The following is an 8,272-nucleotide window of genomic DNA, read 5'->3' on the forward strand; positions in this document are numbered from 1 at the left end:
ATACATAAGAAAGGAGGTGACAAGGACTTGAAGCATTACAAACCGGTAAGCTTGCTCTTTATCATATACAAGATATTTAGAAAATTAATTGCTAACAGGATTGAGACAACGTTAGAATTCAATCAACCAAAGGAACAAGCAGGATTTCGAACAGGCTACTCAGCAATCGACCACATTCATACTATCAATAAGGTAATAGACAAATGCTCGATATACAGCCAACCACTACACATAGCCTTCACAGATTACGAGAAGGCGTTTGATTCAGTAGAACTATCAGCAGTCACGCGAACACTGCAGAATCTGGGCATCGACGGAGCATATATAAACATCTTGGAAGAAATATACAGGGGATGAACCGCCATCATAGTGCTCCATAAGAAAGCGACAATATACCAATCAAGAAGGGTGTAAGGCAGGAGGATACAATCTCCCCACTGCTATTTACCACGTGCTTCCAGGAGGTTTTCAGATGCCTAGAAGGGGAAGAGTTAGGGATTAGAGTTACTGGAGAGTACCTTAGAAACCTACGCTTCGCCGACGACATCGCATTGCTGAGTAGTAACTCAAGGGACGTATAGCAACTCATGATCATGGAGTTAGACAAGGAGAGCAGAAAGCTAGGTCTTAAAATTAATCTGCAGAAAACGAAAGTAATGTACGACAACCTCGGAAGAGAACAGCGCTTCGAGATAGGTAATAGTGCACTTGAAGTTGTAAAAGACTATGTCTACTTAGGGCAGGTAATAACCGCAGAGCCTAACCACAAGATTGAAGTAACTAGAAGAATAAGAATGGGGTGGAGCACATTCGGCAAGCACTCTCAAATTATGACAGGTAGATTGCCACTATCCCTCAAGAGGAAGGTATATAACAGCTGTATCTTGCCGGTACTTAGCTGCGGAGCAGAAGCCTGGAGACTTACAAAGAGGGTTCAGCTTAAATTGAGGACGACGCAGCGAGCAATGGAAAGAAAAATGGTAGGTGTAACCTTAAGAGACAAGAAGAGAGCAGAGTGGATTAGGGGACAAACGGGGGTTAAGGATATCATAGTTGAAATAAAGAAGAGGAAATGGACATGGGCCGGGCATGTAGCGCGCAGACAGGATAACCGCTGGTCATTAAGGGTAACTAACTGGATTCCCAGAGAAGGCAAGCGGGTTAGGGGGAGACAGAAGGTTAGGTGGGCAGACGAGATTAAGAAGTTTGCGGGTATAAATTGGCAGCAGCAAGCACAGGACCGGGTTAACTGGCGGAACATGGGAGAGGCCTTTGTCCTGCAGTGGACATGGACATAGTCAGGATGATGATGATGATGATGATGATGATGATGATGATGATGATGATGATGATGATGATGATGATGATCCTCCAAACACCACGATATGACTACGAGAGACGCCGTAGTGGCGTGCTCCGGAAATTTTACCGCTTTGCTTCTTTACCATGCACCTAAATCAAAAGTGCACGGGCCTCAAGCATTTTCGCCTACATCGAAAACACGACAGGGATTCAATCACGCTACCTGCACGTCAGCAATAGATCACCAAAACCACTGGACTGCTCTGGCAGGTATTAAAAAATACGGTTCTGGTAAAATCAGTATGCGGTACAGTTTTCATCCAGCTGTAAGGAAGCATGTTCAACTGTATGAAACATATTGCTGAAAATCACTTTGACAGCATGGAAGAGTGATTCCGTTCTCTCCCATTGCCTACTTCTTGCTTTCCAGTGGCACATTTGACTTCCAGACGGGGTTAGCGGATACGAAAGGTGTGAACGACAATGCAACAACCCTATTTTGCATGTGGCAATTCTTGCAAATTTTGGGTAAGATATGGGCATATAATGTGACATGCAATGCGCAGGATAATCTTTGTGTCTATTGAAAAAGATAATCAACAGTATTACGCTATGTAATCTGTCTGTTTGCGGCATGAGACATTACTTGCACAAAGTTTTTTTTTCATTCATTGTAAAAAATTGTGGTTCCTATGTATATTGCTCGTAATTTCACATAGCACGCCCACCTATGTTTCTCCATTCTGTGCATTTCTTGTCGTGCGTCATGTCGTTAGTTGCATAAATTGCTCGGTGTGCCCTTCTATAGTCATGTCAATGTAAAGAAACGAACTGATGAAGCGAATCAATGTATGCAATTTGTAGTATATTTTTTCAGCCTTATGTTCCTTATTCTTGCGCTGCTTGCCACAGGGCTGAACAATAAAGCTTGTGCTCACTACAGCTGCCCATACTGCATTTTTCATTACACAGCTTTAGGTTTAGGACCCCCATTTTTTTATTTATGAGCTTAAGTTACATTATGAGTATTTTAGCAGGCCTTTCTAAGGCCGTGATTAGCCTGCACGTTTGCCTGTGTTTCACCTTCGTCACTAGACAACACTTCGGAGTGCCTTAACGTTTGGGCATAATAAAGATATGTATAAATATATTGTACACTCGCATACCAACCGAGTTAGGTGTATAAATCGAATATTCTGTCGCGCGCGTGCGTGTGTGTTTAAATGTTAGCAGAACGTGCGAAGGTCAAACAAAAATGTTATTCTTTGGCTCTAGTATATCTGAGCACACGTACGAAGAGTCACACTGTAATATGCTTGAACGTGGCCTGTCAGACCTTGGAACTGCGTCTGGCTATTTCCATTAAAAGAAACATTTCCCCATTGAAAATTATTGTAGTGTTCGACTCCGGTGAGATCTCTTCCGGCGGGTACAAGTATGAGCACAGCTTTAGCAATAATCCTGTGGCCGAGCCAACTTAAAACAGTCGCGGCCGAGATTCCTGCCCAAAATCTCACAGAATGCTAAGCCTTGAGAAACACCGCAACATATTTTACCGTATGCAGACATTATCCATTGTAAAAGTACCCAGCAATGATATTGATAGCAGCGCTTAATTTGTAAGTCATGTCACCGCGAAGCGACAAAAAGAATGAGTTGAGTAAGTGGCAAGGGGGGGGGGGCGGTGTTGGACGAAGAATTTCAGGAAGGTTTCAACCCCCCACCCCCCTTCTCTTGGCTACGCCACTGGATCATGGCGTTGAGTACTGTGGATATCGACTCGGTAGTCCGCTGCAGTGATGAGTACGCGGCGCCGGGTTGGCCACGGTTTGTGGAAACGGCGGCATGGCAGCACCTCGAAAAATGTGAGAACGCACCCGAACAAGGATCTGAGACGCCTGCCCATTTTCCAGGGCTCCCTGAGCACAAAGCAAGTCGCCTCGATAGCCAACAGCTCTTCTTAATCCGTCAATCGGTCAGGCGTGCCCAAAAGGTTTTACGAGGGGCTCCGACGGCCCTGGATAATTCGATGAACGACCTTCGTGCTGTCGCCACTCTTTGCATGTCTAGAAGCCCTGACCCGGAAGGAATAAGGGTGGGCTCAGCCGCAACGTTTCATGCGTCCAAGCGGCGCCAAGCCAGGCAGGCCATCATAACAGTGCACGGAAAGTGAAGTTATGAGTCCTCAAAGTTCAAAACTCGAGCAGACAACGACGAGAAACGTTTTCTTTCGCATTTTACCCGCCTGCTGACGTCAAAGACCGCTTCCAATCATAGCGGGCATCTAGTAAAGACATACCGGAAATGTCACCTCATGGTGGCCTTCCTACAATACCTCGCTACCGCTATTTTTGACGGCATTGTTAGCATGGCTACTACGAACCATGTGCACATGCGTTTAAGGTCCCTAGAAAAAACAAGTTTTTTCCATCTATGGACCGTATACGTGCGTCGGGTAGCAGACGCCCCCACGGTCAAACTACGTAAGATACATACATCCGCTTTGGGTGGGGTCGCTTCTCGACTTGCTTGCAAGATGCGTTCTATGGCAACGCCGGCGCCCCCCGTCTGTCACATTTTGGCTCGCGGCATGCATCCCCACCTTTAGTTGCCTCGTTTGCAGGCTAATTGTTGTGCTCGTAGTTCTGAAAATACGTCATCTAGAAACGGCAATGATTCCCTTCTTAAAAAGTGTAAAAACGTTTTTGTTTTGCTCTTTTTAACATTCACTTGTAAGGCCTAGCTACCGCTATACGAATATTGCACTCTATTTATCGCGTCAAGCCAATAAAAAGCAAACGGTCCTTGTCGACACGTCACACAACAGGTTAAATTTCGGCGTTGGCATTTGCGCAACGATATCGGCGCGTTCCACAGCACCAAAAGAACCGATGAAAAATACATGCTAAAATAGTTTCGCGGGCCCCTTTAAGCTAAACCTTCTTTGTAAGCCTCCAGGATTCTGCTCGGTAGGCAAGTACACCTGTTATATACCTTCCTGTTGAGGGATTATTTCCTCTTTATGAATTGCCGGTCATTATTTGAGAGTGCTTGCAGAATGTGCTCCACCCTATTCTCATTATTTCACTCGATCATGGTACGGCTCCGCGTTTACAATCTGTCTTAAATAGACAACTTCTAGCTTCTCTCAACCTATCGCAAAGCGCTGTTTTCTGCCGAGACTGTTGCACATTACTTCAGTTTTATGCATATTAATTTTCAGACCTACATTCTTATGCTTTCCGTGTCCAGTTCAGTAATCATGAGTTGTAATTCGTCACCTGAGTTACTCATCAAAACAATGTCAGCAACGTTTCGCAGGTTACTAAGATACTCCAATAACTCTTATCCCCAACTCTTCCCAATATCGGGGCCCTGAAATCCTCCTGTTTCTTCCTCCACCGTTCTCTATTAGGATTCTGCCGATTTCTCTATGGAGAACTATGGTGGCTGTGGATTCTCTGTAGATTTCTTCCAGTATGTTTCTGTAGGGTTCTTCGATGCCCTGATTACGTAGTGCCTGCGTTACCACAGAACACCTACCAGTTCTCACGCCTTCTTCTCGTAATCTATGAAAGCTATGTATAGGGGTTGGCTGTATTCAGCGCATTTCTCTATTACCTGAGATTGTGGTTATAAGAGGGAAAAGAAAAGTGAGCACCGTAACTGTCTGCATCAGCGTGCGACACCTCAACAGTAGCTCACAAGGGATGGGAGTGAGGAGGGATTAAAAATTGCCCGCAGCTTCCCTCGGGGGAACACTGAGGAGGATGCGGACCATATAATTGGTTAACGGGGTGTTAAAGTGCGACTTACTTGGGTCAATGGCTAAATTGGTTAACGTGGTTGTGAAATGGGGTGTTAAATTGCGACTTACTTGGGTCGATGGCTAAATTGGTTAACGTGGTTGTAGGAGGGGGTGTTAAATGAGTGAACACGTACACACGTATGCGAAAGGGCGGCGCTGGTCGAAGGGACGTCGATCATTGTGTTTGTGGATTCGTTGGAATTCATTTCACCGCGACCTTGGACGTCGACGCGCCGTACAAACCAACCGACGAGCGGCAACTGAGCGAGCGAGCGCCGACCTTGAGTATATATACAGCTCGACGGCGCATGCCCTGTCAGCTGTTGAATGTTCTCGAAGCGCGACGCCACATGCGCGTCCACTGGAGAATCAGGAGAATTGTAGATGTCGAACGCGGTGTGTAGAGGAGGAAGGGTGCACAGATGGTGGAGGAGTGAAGCGCGCGCGGTGTGTAGAGGAGGAAGGGATGCACAGATGGTGGAAGAGTGGGCGACGGCGCGTCGGCGCATGCGCGCGCGTCAGCTGTCGAATGTTCGAGAAGCGGTGCGGACGGCGCACTATAAGGCGCGAGTATAAGATGCTCCGCATCTAAAAGATAGGATTAAAGGTAGAGAGAGAGAGAGAAGCGCTAAGACAGTGAGCGACGACATAAGAGAGATAGGAAAGATGGAAACACGGTCACAGGAGTCCGAGGACGGGGCACCACTTGCGAGAGCTCTTGTCGGCGCCAGGAGATGGCATAGGGCCAACCCAATCGGCCAGAGCTGCGCTGTTGTCGGAGATCGCGAGGGCACAACCGGTCAGAGCTGCGCTGTCGTAGATACCGGCGGCAGGAGGTGGCGTAGGACCAACCCAGTCGGCCAGAGCTGCGCTGTTGTCGGAGATCACGAGGGCACAACCGGTCGGCACGAAATCCAGCGAGCGAGTCCTGATTTATAGTATGAATATGGTCTATTGTGGAGTAGCCGGTACGAAATCCTGCTTGGTCCTTTGGCTGATTGAACTCTAATATATTCTTAATTCTATTAGATATTATTTTCGTAAATAGTTTGTATAGAGCCGAGAGTAAGTTGATCGGCCTGTAATTTTTCAAGTCCTCGACGTCTCTTTTCTTATGTATTGAGATGACGTTGGTGTTCTTCCAAGATTCTGGTACCCTTACCGTCAAGAGACACTTTTTATATAAGGTGACTAATTTTTATAACACAATTTCTGCGCCATCTTTCAGGAGGTCCGTTGTCACTTTATCCTCACCAGCGGACTATTATCCTCCTGGACTATTATTGTTTCTCACAACATCATCCTGGTTCTTTTGACTTCTGTACAGCTCTCTGTAGAACTCCTCCGCCATCTCGACTACCCTATCCATTTTGGTTATCACATTGCCCTCTTGTTTCTCGATGCATATATCCGATTTTTGTCTATGCACAAGTCTGCCTTCGCAGCTTTTAGGCTTCTGCCACTTTACAGCCTGCTCAATTCTTTTCATGTTATACCTCCTGATGTCGGCTACTTTACGCCTATATATTAACTTTGAAAGCTCCACTAGCTCTATATTGTCGGTTGCATTTGAGGCTTCCATCGTTTGTCGTCTCTTAATAAGATTTTTCGTCTCCTGAGATAGTTTGCCAGGTTCCCGTCTAGTGACTGAACCTCCAACTTCGATTGCACACTCTTTGATGATACGTAAGATTATCGTTCATTGTGTCAGCGCTAATGTAGGTTATCTCATTTAGTGCCTCGAATCGATTCTGATGCGAAACTCTGATTCCTGTATTTTTCCTCTCACCACCAGTTCATTCATTGGCTTTTTGCGTATCAGTTTTTGTCTTTGATTTTTTAAATCTAGGTGAATACGAGCTCTTACCATTCTATGGTCACTGCATCTAATTTTGCCAACTACTTCTACATCCTGTACAATGTCTGGGCGAGCATATAGAGTAAAGTCAATTTCATTTTTTTATTTTCGCCATTAGGACTTCGCCACGTCCACTTAAGGTTAGCCCGTTTTCTGAAGGAGGTATTCATAATCCATGAATTATTACGTTCTGCGAACTCTACTAACTCCCCTCTGGCACTTCTAGAGCCGATGCCATAGTCTCCCACTGCATGGTCTCCTCTTTCTTGCCTACTTTGGCATTTAAATCGCCCACAAGAATAGTATGCTATGTCTTTACTTTATTAATGGCTGACTCTGCGTCTTCATAAAAGCGTTCGACCAAATGATCATCATAGCTCGATGTAGGCGCGTAGGCCTGTACCACAATTCATCTTGTATCTTTTGTTAAACTAAATTATGATACTTACCACCCTCTCACTGATGCCATCCATCCATCAATCCATCAATCCATCCATCCATCCATCCATCCACCCATCCATCCATCCATCCATCCATCCATCCACCCACCCACCCACCCACCCACCCACCCACCCACATGACAACATGCTACGCTCATAGCGCGCCCACGGCCGTTTTGCTAACTCCACATATACCTAATTTGGTATCGGGTGATGTGAGTAGACAATGATGGTAAATGGCACGTTTAAACATGATAATCATGATATGCGTGTCATGTTAAACATGACTGCATGCTACGCTTGTAGCGTGCTCCCGGCCGTTTCGCTAGTTCCACATATACCAAATTTGCTATTACGTGACCCAAATGGACCATGAAGGTGAACGACACGTTCAAACATGATAATCATGACATGACAACATGCCACGCTCATGATGCGCTTGTAGCCGTTTCGCTATCTTCACATATACCAAATTTAGTATTACATGACATGAATGGACCATCAAGGTAAAGGACATGTTCAAACATGATAATCATGACATAAAAGTCATGTACGGCATAATTGACATCCATCTCGTAACCTTGTGCTGATTTTAAAGTGACATATCTACCTCCCTCATTCGTGCTTCTCATATGATCGATTCTCATTGTATGTGGGATCTGTGAATTTTTTTTTCTTTTCGTAGTTTTGTAATGGGAGTGAAAGATTGCAAACTTCGAAAAGACTGTAGTCCCAACTTTTTCAAAGAAGAAACCGCCCTTCATTTACATATGACGGTGCAAGTCCAGTACGTTAGTTTAGGTAGAAATTGTGTAACCCTCACAGCAACTTTAAAATGGCACACGTACGTTGAAACAGTCTGCA

Source organism: Rhipicephalus microplus, chromosome 2, assembly GCF_043290135.1.
Source record: "Rhipicephalus microplus isolate Deutch F79 chromosome 2, USDA_Rmic, whole genome shotgun sequence".
Lineage (NCBI taxonomy): Eukaryota > Metazoa > Arthropoda > Arachnida > Ixodida > Ixodidae > Rhipicephalus > Rhipicephalus microplus.